The 10,735-nt window shown below is 37.1% G+C and overlaps 1 non-coding gene across 1 annotated transcript; it reads left to right on the top strand.

The window, feature by feature from the left end:
• The first annotated feature begins 275 nt into the window (after positions 1-275).
• Positions 276-383, top strand: LOC112739302 (small nucleolar RNA R71). Its single transcript, XR_003170234.1, has one exon. It is a non-coding gene; the product is annotated as a small nucleolar RNA R71 (small nucleolar RNA).
• Positions 384-10,735: the final 10,352 nt, after the last annotated feature.

Genomic DNA, 10,735 nt, shown 5'->3' with positions numbered 1-10,735 from the left:
ATCATATTGACTTGCTGAGTCAATATTTTATTCTGAGCCAATATGGCATTCAGAGTATCAACCTCAAGAACTCCCTTCTTCATAGGCGTCCCATTACTCACAGGATTCCTTTCAGAAGTGTACATGAACTGGTTATTAGCAACCATGTCAATGAGTTCTTGAGCTTCTGCAGGCGTTTTCTGTAGGTGAATGGATCCACCTGCAGAGGTATCCAATGACATCTTTGATAACTCAGATAAACCATCATAGAATATATCCAGGATGGTCCATTCTGAAAGCATGTCAGAAGGACACTTTTTGGTCAACTGTTTGTATCTTTCCCAAGCTTCATAGAGGGATTCACCTTCTTTCTGCCTGAAGGTTTGAACATCAGCTCTAAGCTTGCTCAGCTTTTGAGGAGGAAAGTACTTGGCTAAGAAAGCCGTGACCAGCTTATTCCAAGAGTTCAGGCTGTCTTTGGGTTGAGAATCCAACCATAATCTAGCTCTGTCTCTTACAGCAAAAGGGAAAAGCATGAGCCTGTAGACTTTAGGATTTACTCCATTAGTCTTAACAGTATCACATATCTGCAAGAATTCAGTTAAGAACTGAAAAGGATCTTCAGAAGGAAGTCCATGAAACTTGCAGTTCTGCTGCATCAGAGAAACTAACTGAGGTTTCAGCTCAAAGTTGTTTGCTCCAATGGCAGGAATGGAGATGCTTCTTCCATGTAAATTGGAATTAGGTGTAGTAAAGTCACCAAGCATTCTCCTTGCATTGTTGTTGGGTTCGGCTGCCATCTCCTTTACTTGTTCAAAATTTTCAATCAAGTTGTCTCTGGATTGTTGTAATTTAGCTTCTCTTAATTTTCTCTTCAGAGTCCTTTCAGGTTCTGGATCAGCTTCAACAAGAATGCCTTTTTCTCTGTCCCTGCTCATAAGAAAGAGGAGAGAAAAAGAAAAGAAGAGGAATCCTCTATGTCACAGTAAAGAGGTTCCTTATTGTTAGTAGAAAAGAAGAAGAAGAAATTCGAACACAGATAGAGGAGGGGGTTCGAATTTGGTGATGATGTGAGGAAGAGATGTTAGTAGATGAATAAATAAATAGAATAAGATGAGAGAAAAGGAGGGAATTTTCGAAAATTATTTTTGAAAAGGAGTTAGTGATTTTTGAAAATGGTTTTTGAAAAATGTTTAGTATTTTTTTTTGAAAAATTTTTAAAATTAAAAATAAAAATAAGAATAATTAGTTAATTAAAAAGAAATTTTTGAAAAAGAGGGAAGATATTTTCGAAAATTAGAGAGAGAGAGAGAGTTAGTTAGGTAGTTTTGAAAAAGTTAAGAAACAAACAAAAAGTTAGTTAGTTAGTTGAAATAAATTTTGAAAAGATAAGAAGTTAGGAAGTTAGAAGAGATATTTTGAAAAGATATTTTTGAAAAAGATAAGATAAGAAGATATTTTTGAAAGGATATGATTGAAATTAGTTTTGAAAAAGATTTGATTTTTAAAATCTCAATTAATGACTTGATTCATAAGAAATCACAAGATATGATTCTAGAACTTAAAGTTTGAATCTTTCTTAAAAAGCAAGTAACAAACATCAAATTTTTTAATCAAAACATTAATTGATTATGTTATTTTCGAAAATTATGATATAAAATAAGAAAAAGATTTTTGAAAATTAATTTTTTGAATTTTCGAAAATAACCAAGAATTTTGAAAAAGATTTGATTTTTGAAAAAGATTTTGAAAAAGATAAGATTTTCAAATTGAAAATTTGATTTGACTCTTAAGAAACAACTTGATTTTAAAATTTTTTGAAAAAGTCAATCCAAATTTTCGAATTTGATGAGAGAAAAAGGGAAAGATATTTTTTTGATTTTTGAAATTTTTATGAAAAACATGAAAATTATGCAATGCATGAAATTTTTAGATCAAAACATGTGATGCATGCAAGAATGCTATGAATGTCAAGATGAACACCAAGAACACTATGAATGTCAAGATGAACATCATAGACACAATTTTGAAAAAATTTTTAATGCAAAGAAAACATGCAAGACACCAAACTCAGAATTCTTTAATGCTTAGACACTAAGAATTCAAGAATGCATATGAAAAACAACACAAAACAAAAAAATCATCAAGATCAAACAAGAAGACTTACCAAGAACAACTTGAAGATCATGAAGAACACTATGAATGCATGAAATTTTCGAAAAATGCAAGATGCATATGCAAGTGACACCAAACTTATAACATGACTCAAGACTCAAACAAGAAAAACAAAATATTTTTTATTTTTATGATTTTCTAATTTTTTTTGTATTTTCTTTTAATTTTTTCGAAAATTATTGTGAAAAGTAAGAATAAGGATTTCAAAATCTTCAATATGAATTCCAGGAATCTTGTCATGTTAGTCTTAAAGCTCCAATCAAAGGGTCAGGCATGGCTTAATAGCCAGCCAAGCTTTAATAAAAATATGAGTGTAATTCAGACATGACAAGCCTGACATACCCTATCCAGAAGGATTGGGCATGACTCCACTGAAGTGATTAGCCAATCCCAAAGCAGTTTGGGTATGGCTTTACAGCCAGATAGGCTTCCACATGCTTCATGAAACACTAGAATTCATTCTTAAAAATTTTGAAGCCATAGAATAATTTATTTTTGAAAACATTATTTTTAGTAAAATTTTTTTTTTTCGAAAACAAGTGAGGAATTTTTGAAAGATTTTTGAAAAATTTTTGAAAACAAAACAAAAAGAAAATTACCTAATCTGAGCAACAAGATGAACCGTCAGTTGTCCATACTCGAACAATCCCCGGCAACGGCGCCAAAAACTTGGTGCACGAAATTGTGATGTCCAGGCTCGAACTATTCCTGGCACGTGAGCAACTTGGTGCTCTGATCTCAATACATAATTGTCACAACTTCGATACAACTAACCAGCAAGTGCACTGGGTCGTCCAAGTAATACCTTACGTGAGTAAGGGTCGAATCCCACGGAGATTGTTGGTATGAAGCAAGCTATGGTCACCTTGTAAATCTCAGTTAGGCAGATATAAATTGATAATGGTGTTTTCAAATAATAATTAATAGAATAGGGATAGAAGTACTTATGTAAATCATTGGTAGGAATTTCAGATAAGCGAATGGAGATGCTTTTCGTTCCTCTGAACCTCTGCTTTCCTGCTATCTTCATTCAATCAGTCTTACTCCTTTCCATGGCTGGCTTTATGTGATACATCACCACTGTCAATGGCTACTTTCGGTCATCTCTCGGGAAAATGATCCAATGCCCTGTCACGGCACGGCTAATCGTCTGGAGGCATCACCCTTGTCAATGGCTTCATCTTATCCTCTCAGTGAATAATATGCTCACGCACCCTGTCACGGCACGGCTATTCATCTGTTGGTTCTCGATCATGCCGGAATAGGATTTACTATCCTTTTGCGTCTGTCACTAACGCCCTGCAATCGCGAGTTAGGAGCTCGTCACAGTCATTCAATCATTGAATCCTACTCGGAATACCACAGACAAGGTTTAGACTTTCCGGATTCTCTTGAATGCCGCCATCATTCTAGCTTACGCCATGAAGATTCTGGTTAGGAGATCTAAGAGATACTCATTCTAGCTTAATTCATGTAGAACAGAAGTGTTTGTCAGGCACGCGTTCATAAGGGAGAAGGATGATGAGCGTCACACATAATCATCACCTTCATCACATTCTTGGGTGCGAATGGATATCTTAGAAGCGAAATCAGAAGAATTGAATAGAAAACAGTAGTACTTTGCATTAATCTTTGAGGAACAGCAGAGCTCCACACCTTAATCTATGGAGTGTAGAAACTCTACCGTATGAAAATACATAAGTGAAGGTCCAGGCATGGCCGAGATGGCCAGCCCCCAAAACGTGATCAAAGGATCATAAGGTAATCCAAAGATGCCTAATACAATAGTAAGAGGTCCTATTTATAATAAACTAGCTACTAGGGTTTACATGAGTAAGTATTTGATGTATAAATCCACTTCCGGGGCCCACTTGGTGTGTGTTTGGGCTGAGCTTAAGTGTTGCACGTGCAGAGGCCATTTGTGGAGTTGAACGCCAGTTTTTGTGCCAGTTTGGGCGTTCAACTCTGGTTTTGGATCCTTTTCTGGCGCTGGACGCCAGATTTGGGTAGAAAGCTGGCGTTGAACGCCAGTTTACGTCGTCAATTATTGGCCAAAGTATAGACTATTATATATTTCTAGAAAGCCCTAGATGTCTACTTTCCAACGCAATTGGAAGCGCACCATTTCGAGTTCTGTAGCTCCAGAAAATCTACTTTGAGTGCAGGGAGGTCAGAATCCAACAGCATTAGCAGTCCTTTTTCAACCTCTGAATCTGATTTCTACTCAAGTCCCTCAATTTCAGCCAGAAAATACCTGAAATCACAGAAAAACACAAAAACTCATAGTAAAGTCCAGAAATATGAATTTAACACAAAATCTATTAAAAACATCCCTAAAAGTAACTAGATCCTACTAAAAACATACTAAAAACAATGTCAAAAAGCGTATAAATTATCCGCTCATCACAACCCACCTAGGTGAGTTGTCTGGTTGGTGACAGGAGCGGAGGATCCGGACATCTGTTGAGTCTTTTGGTTTATTTTACATATGTCTCTCACTTTTGTATTTTGGTTTTGTCTAGAGGCTTGTATTTGAGAGAACAAATTTGTATAAGTTATTTTTACTGTCTGGTTCTTTCTGGTCTGTATATGGCTAGCCGGCTTAAATTCCGCGAGCCGTGGCTAGTTTCCTATAACACTATACTACTATCTTTTGATATATCTTATCTGTATCTTGTGTTTTAAGTTAGTAGCTTCGTTAGTACATTTTGCGCTTTTGAAATCCTGTTTTGAGCTATATCCTTCATCGGGCTTCTAGATTAATATTATTCTTTCTATATATATATATATATATATATATATATATTATGTATGAGCTTAGAACTATCATAATCTTTGATTAACCTCTGCTTTACGACGTGAGGAAAAGCTTAGGCTAATTAGGGGGTTACAAGGGGGTCCTCTCTGGGTGTTTGGACGCTGGGCTCTGCTCTTTGGGCGCTGGATGCCTGGAAGAGGGCATGTAGCTGGCATTGGATGCCAGTTTTGGGCCTTCTAATATGAAACAAAGTACAGACTATTATGTATTGCTGGAAAGCTCTAGAAGTCAACTTTCCATAGTGATGAGCGGATAATTTATACGCTTTTTGGCATTGTTTTTAGTATGTTTTTAGTAGGATCTAGTTACTTTTAGGGATATTTTCATTAGTTTTTATGTTAAATTCACATTTCTGGACTTTACTATGAGTTTGTGTGTTTTTCTGTGATTTCAGGTATTTTCTGGCTGAAATTGAGGGACTTGAGCAAAAATCAGATTCAGAGGTTGAAGAAGGACTGCTGATGCTGTTGGATTCTGACCTCTCTGCACTCAAAATGGATTTTCTGGAGCTACAGAACTCAAAATGGCGCGCTTCCAATTGCGTTGGAAAGTAGACATCTAGGGATTTCCAACAATAGATAATAGTCTATACTTTGCTCAAGGATAGATGACGTAAACTGGCGTTCAACGCCAGCTCTCTGCCCAATTCTGGAGTTCAGCGCCAGAAATGGATCAAGAACCAGAGTTGAACGCCAGAAATGGATCAAAACCTGGCGTTCAACTCCACAAATGGCCTCTGCACGTGGAAAGTTAAAGCTCAGCCCAAGCACACACCAATTGGGCCCCGGAAGTGGATTTATGCATCAATTACTTACTCCTGTAAACCCTAGTGACTAGTTTATTATAAATAGAACTTTTTATCATTGTATTCACAGTCTTGGTTACTCCGGTTCCCCTCTGGGGCCGAGACCAATGAACTCCATTATCACTTATGTATTTTCAACGGTAGAGTTTCTGCACTCCATAGATTAAGGTGTGGAGCTCTGCTGTTCCTCAAAGATTAATGCAAAGTATTACTGTTTTCTATTCAATTCATCTTATTTCGCTTCTAAGATATTCATTCGCACTTCAACCAAAATGTGATTAATGTGACAATCATCATCATTCCCTATGAACGCGTGCCTGACAACCACTTCCGTTCTACATTAGATTGAATGAGTATCTCTTAGATCTCTTAATCGGAATCTCCGTGGTGTAAGCTAGAATGATGGTGGCATTCAAGAGAATCCGGAAAGTCTAAACCTTGTCTGTGGTATTCCGAGTAGGATTCGATGATTGAATGACTGTGACGAGCTTCAAACTCGCGATTGCTAGGCGTAGTGACAGACGCAAAAGGATAGTAAATCCTATTCCAGCATGATCGAGAACCGACAGATGAATAGCCGTGCCGTGACAGGGTGCGTTGACCATTTTCACTGAGAGGATAGGATGTAACCATTGACAAGGGTGATGCCTCCAGACGATTAGCCGTGCCGTGACAGGGCATTTGGATCATTTTCCCGAGAGAAGACCGAAAGTAGCCATTGACAATGGTGATGCATTACATAAAGCCAGCCATGGAAAGGAGTAAGACTGATTGGATGAAGATAGCAGGAAAGCAAAAGTTTAGAGGAACGAAAGCATCTCTATTCGCTTATCTGAAATTCTCACCAATGATTTACATAAGTATTTCTATCCCTATTTTATTAATTAATTTCGAAAACCCCATTACTATTTTATACCCGCCTGACTGAGATTTACAAGGTGACCATAGCTTGCTTCATACCAACAATCTCCGTGGGATTCGACCCTTACTCATGTAAGGTATTACTTGGACGACCCAGTGCACTTGCTGGTTAGTTGTGCGAAGTTGTGAACCATGGTATTGGCATCATGTTTTTTGCGCCATTACTAGGGAAAGAAAGAGCAATGAATTTTACATAATCAAAGTGTAATCACAATTTCTGCGCACCACATAGCCATTGAGAACGTTCCATTTGAACTTCTGTAGCTCCGAAAAAGCTCTTTCGAATGCAAGGAGGTCAGATCCAGACAGCATTTGCACTGCTTTCTCTGTCTCTGAATCAGACTTTTGCTCCAGCTCCTCAATTTCAGCCAGAAATTACCTGAAATTATACAAAAACACACAAAATCAAAGTAGAATTCAAAAATGTGAATTTAATACTAAAACCTATAAAAACTTAATAAAAACTAAACAAAACATGCTGAAAACTATATGAAAATGATGCCAAAAAATGCATAAAATATCCGCTCATCACCGTTCTCGCTCTTTTGTCTGATCATGTGACGGTTGCAGAATAAACTTTGATTTCAAAAAAATCTGCGATCTTCCTTACTCGAGTAACTCCTCGATTTGTTGAGCTAATCGAACTCTTACTCAATACCCCAAAATACGCCTCCTTCGACACCAACTTCTCTTCCGAAAGCTTATTTAATAATTCAAACAACCTTCTCCTTTGAATTCAATTATTTTTTTTACTAACAAATTGCCCCCTAGGATTAATGTGTTTGTTTTCGAAATCACTCTTTGGAAGACAAAACACTTAATCCTATTTTAATCATTAACGGGAATTACTTTAATTAATCATAAATGACATTCACTTTTTCCATTAACTTTTTATCCGTCTGACACGTTCCCCACGATTTACAATCTCTCTCTTTCACCACTTCACCTTCTTCGCAATGTTACCTCCTTCTTTTTGAATTCTTCTCTGTAACAACGGTTAAGAAAAAAATCTTCTTCTTTTAAATTAAAATTTCTTACCATCGTCTTCCTTCCCGATTCCTTAGTTTCCAAAGTGTCAATTCTTCTTTCACTTCTGAACTCCTCTCTACTCTCCAACTGTAAATTTTTCCCATTACTCACTTTGATCAACAATGGCTACCTCTTCAATTCACGTTGCTGCTCAAGACAAGGGCAAAGGTCCTATGGTTCAACCTCAGGCTCCCCCAACCATGCAAATACTCAATCAAATCAATGACAAAATTATCGAAGAGCCTCAGCCTCAATTAGACGACACCAGGATTCTCATTCTTTTCAACGTTGGCAACGAAACTCGCTGTTTTGTTGGCCTTATTCAAAACTTAGAATGGGCTCACAAGTGTATCCACTATTTCCCTAATGCACAAGGGGAAAATTTGTTAATCAACCAGAACATCGTCATCTCCTATTTCATTAATCCTCAAAAACCCTTCAGGAACAACCCAAAAATTACTCCATGAGGGGCTGATTTCAAAGCTTGGCACAGGCGTCTCGAATTAGAGAAGAATGCTGCTTGGAGAGCTCTTGGCATTCAAGACCTCCTACGACTATCCCATTTCTCACCTATCGCTCACCCCTGGATGATAGGTGCTGTGGTCAATTTCTGGAAAAGGACCACAAACAATTTCCACCTCCCCTGTGGAATGATCGGACCCTCACTTCTTGACGTGGCTGCTATTACTGGACTTTCAATAAATCCTCCCGAATCAACTTCTGATATGCAACCTAATCGGGAGTATAGGATAGTCCACATGACTTCCTATAGTGAATTTATCGCTCAGAACATCGGTCAGGAGAATGAACATATGACCGAAGACAAGCATGTTGCATTTCTGTTTTATTGGCTGAATGCCATCGTCTTTTGTTCTCAAAGTATTCAGATGCAAAAACTCTTCCTCCCTCTCGGTGCTCTTTTACATGAAGGAAACATATTAAATATGGCCAAGTTGCTTTTTGGTCACCTTTTCCTTCAAAACAATTCTTGAATCAATGTAGGGGGTCCCCTCTAGCTCCTCCAACTTTTGTAAATGTTGTTTTCGAGAAGTTCATGTAGAAAGATGGGTATAGTTCATCTGATAAACAACTCATTAAAGGGTTTCGACTGGCCTCCTTCCAACCAAACTTCCCAAATACCCAATCGACTGAGGACCGTTTCTGGGCTGTTTTTTCTTTCTTTCAATCCTGCAAGAATTTCAACAATAATGACCTCAATTTCACTCCTTTCTTGCATCGAAATTGTGGTCCTGCCTGGCTCGAACGCCTCTTTTTCCCAAATGATGATCAAGAGGATGAGATTGCCAATCGAAATTGGGCAAACCTACTAGTTGTTCAAGTAATCCCGACTAGGTTGCCTCAATAGAAAAAAGAACAATTCAAGGTAACTATCTATGCTCCTGACTACACTGCCAGGCAGTTGGGATTTTTCCAAACCATTCCAACTCCTCTTCCTCGAAACAGCAAACCTTTCTATCATGTTGAGTTAATTTCAAGGGAGCCACTCAACATTTGTCTCTCTTCCAATCAATAACAAAAAATAAACTACAATCATCTTTTTTACGAGCGTAGTTTATACATCACCAAATCCTATTTCGACTGGTGGGCAACATATTTTTCCAAGTACAGTAGCTCCCTTGAAGAAATTAAAAATTCAGTCATTAGAACCGCCCCAATCACTAATGGTTCACCAAGAAGAACTTCGAAAAGTAGAATCGAGGCTGCGGCATGATGGGTTGGAATCGTATTCCAACACCTAAACTCACCGGCAAGTGTACCAAGTTGCATCAAGTAGTAATTACTCACATGAGTGAGGTCGATCCCACAGGGGATTGATGGATTGAGTAAATTTAGTTACGTGATTGATTTAGTCAAGCAAACAAGTGATGATTTGAGTGAATTGTGATAGACAGAAGCTAAATTGCATGAAACTTAACGGGAGAGGGAAAATTGACAGAGAAGTAAAGTGCAGAAGAGTAAATTACATGAAACTTAAATTGCAAGAAAGTAAAAGAGCTGAATCTTAAAGTACAAGTAATATAAATGACTGAAACTTAGATTGCAAGAAATATAAATGGCTAATGCTTAAAATGCAAGAAATGTAAACTACTGAATATAAATTGCTGTAAAACTTAAATTGCTGAAAGATTAAAGGGGTTTAGGGAGTTGGGATTCAAAATGAAGCAAGAAAATGTAGAGAGCAATCAAGCAGAGAAGTAAAAGATGAAGTAAGTGCAGCAGATCTAAACAGAAATGGAAAATTGCTTGAAGAATAAGACAGAAAGAAACTTAGCTCAATTGTAAAATCTAAAAGAGAAATTGAAGATCTCAGAAAATCAAAGAGACTAGAAAGCAGATCTAGATCTAAATTCCTTCCTTGATTCAAACAGAAAGCAATTTGCAGAAGAAAATAAACTTTAAAAACAACATATAAGATTTAAAACCCAATCCTTAGATCAATTGAGAGGAAGAGTGGAAGATGATTCTCAGAATTTGAATCAATGGGACTCTTCAATCTCAATTCAAGATCCAAATAGAAAAGCAAAAATTGCAGAAGAAGAGAAATGAAAACAGCAATTGAAATTAGAATTATGCAGAAGAAGAACAAAGTTAAATTTCAAATCAAGAATTGAAACAGAACTTCTTCAATCTCAATCCAAAATTCAAAATAGAAATTAAGAAATGCAGAAGTAAAACAAAGAGAAAGAGAACTCAGATCTCAATCCCAATTCCCAAATTCAAAATGGAAACTAAAATTGAGCTAAAGGGTAAAACTAAAAATGAAAAGAAGGTCCTCTCTAAATCAAACTAAGTCCTATTTATACACTTTCTATTTTTGATCTTCAGACTTTGGAGTGGGCATTTCAAATTGGTGAAGAATTGGATCCAATATGGTTTTCAATTAAAATTGTGCCATGGTGCAGCTCCCAGGGAAGCGTTCAGTTAACTTCACCAACGGAGCGCTCAAATTCTTGGCCCAGGTTCCTTAATTTTGTTGCGTGCCAAGC

The sequence above is a fragment of the Arachis hypogaea genome, chromosome 13 (assembly GCF_003086295.3).
Source record: "Arachis hypogaea cultivar Tifrunner chromosome 13, arahy.Tifrunner.gnm2.J5K5, whole genome shotgun sequence".
NCBI classification, from domain to species: domain Eukaryota; kingdom Viridiplantae; phylum Streptophyta; class Magnoliopsida; order Fabales; family Fabaceae; genus Arachis; species Arachis hypogaea.
This window is presented reverse-complemented; position numbering and strand designations above follow the sequence as displayed.